Raw genomic sequence first — 2,336 nt, forward strand, 5'->3', positions numbered from 1 at the left:
GACCTACACATACATCCATACACATGACAAATGAGCATACACAAACAGGAAACACGCATACACTTAAGAAAAGAAATAAAAAGGAAAAGTGGATTACTAATGAAGAAGAGAGAAAAGCATGCTGGGAGGCAATTATGATCTGTGCTTCAGGTTATTATGTGATTTACTTTCAATTCAAGGCAGAAGAGTAGTTGACCAGGCTTCCAGATCTCTTTCAGGGCCAGGGAAGGGTCAGTCATTCTATGATCACCTGCATTCTAATGTGATGAATGAATTCTAGTTTGGCAGAAACATTAGCTTCACAGAGCAGTGTCCAAGAACTTGGAGATCATGGCTCTTTGTATCTCAGGCTAATTGGGAAGTCAATGCTCCATCTTGGCTTTGTAAAGCTTTGCTGGGCTGTTAAATGTTTATTGGGTTTTGCAAATATAATATCCCTGTGCAATGACTAGGTTCTTAACTATGCTGATTAAATCATGGACGTTTACATTTATTTGGAGTGTGTGTGTGTGTGTGTGTGTGTGTGTGTGTGTGTGTGTGTGTGTGTGTGTTGTTACGCACATGCCTGCCTACAGGATGCACATGCGGAGGTCTGAGAACAACTGACTGGAATAATTTTTCTTCTTCCACCACGTGGTCCTTTAGGGGATTGAACCCAGATCATCAGTCTTGGCAGCAAGTTTATTTCTGAACTGAAGCATATCTCAAGTCCCATTCTTTTCCTTCCTTCCTTCCTTCCTTCCTTCCTTCCTTCCTTCCTTCCTTCCTTCTTTCCTTCCTTCCTTCCTTCCCCTTCCCACCCTCCCTCCCTCCCTCGCTTCCCCTCTCTCTCTCACGAATTTCTCCCTTTCTCTATCTTCAAGAATCTGAAGGTACTGTTTGGAGTTCCTTGTTACTTCAGACATTGCTTCAATTCACGCCCCCTGTGTTGTCTCCAAACCCTTTGAAACAAAGTTGAGGAAACAGTTAGTTGCCTTCCCGTTTACACTGTAAATATTGGGCGACTTGTTTTACAGCATTCATTCTAAACTGTCTCAAAAGGAACTCAAGAAAGAATTATACATAAGGTCTTCTTTTATTTTGAAGAATTATGTATGAAAAATTAGTGAACAGATTATTTATAGACTTTTTTTCTTAATACTAAAGGGATCACTTACAGTCTTTTGTGGTTTGTTTTGTTGTGGTTGATGTTAACAATAACAAAACAGAATTATTTCAGTGTTTATCTATGTGCCCTTGTTCTTTTTTGAGATGAAGAACCTAGTGCAGCTCCATCCCTACATAAAAATGTTTCCCAAAGAGAATCATGCTTACAGCTTGTAATATAATGGATCCAAAACAAGATTTATCAGTGTTGACCGATGCCATGTATCATATTTTCTTTCCTGGGTCTGTCTGACACCCTAGTTAAATTAAAGCTCTAGGTCATTGCTACCCTGTCAAATGTCAGTTACCTCCAGGGGCAGTTTTGAATGATAGCATGGAACCTTGATGAGGAGCAAGACCCCATCAAGATCTGGGGGAGGACACAAGGATGAAACATAGTGCTTTTTGAAAAGGACTATTTGAACAGTAATAATAGAGTAAGATGATATGATGAGTCAGGAAAGGATTAGAAGAAAAAATAGGTTTAGAAGGGTGTAGGGCCATGCCACATGAGGGGCCCTGGAAGCTCTAGCAGAGACACTGTCTCCTGGTCAACATAGGCAGAGAATGTCCCTTTCGAAGCACAATGGTGCAGTTTCCATCACACAGAAGAGGAAGTCCTTTGTGCTTAGTTTAGAAAACTACTAGTGAGCTAATTAATGTCTAAGTGACTTAGACAGGGTTCTGTCTCCCCTTGACACTGTGGATGTACTCCTGAAGGACTGTGAGGAAAACAACTGTGAGCAAGCCCTGTGAACTCAGCCACAGTCCAGGGTGTGAAGGGATGGTTCTTCACAAAGTGCGATTAAGTAACATTGAAAAGCTACCCTTGCCCCATCCACCACACCCCTGCTGTCTTAATGGTAAGCAGTCTGAATTGGTCACAGCTAAGCAGCAGGTGGAGCTTGATTCCCTCAGAATATTGGAAATAATGAGACCTGAAGGAGTGTTGAATTTTCCCCTGATCCCTCTATTCATCCTTTCTTCTCATTCTCACCCAGCCCCTGACAACAAAACACCCATCACCCACAGCAACCACACGGTGGTGGTGTACACCAGTACCCTACCACTTCCAGAGCAATTTACAAATTAACTTGCTTTAATATCTCATATGTATATAATCAGTGTGTTTTACTCTGCCTAATGAACATTCTTCTTTGGGTCAAGGCAGAAGCGGGAAATCAAATCCT

Source organism: Cricetulus griseus, assembly GCF_003668045.3.
Source record: "Cricetulus griseus strain 17A/GY chromosome 1 unlocalized genomic scaffold, alternate assembly CriGri-PICRH-1.0 chr1_1, whole genome shotgun sequence".
NCBI lineage: Eukaryota > Metazoa > Chordata > Mammalia > Rodentia > Cricetidae > Cricetulus > Cricetulus griseus.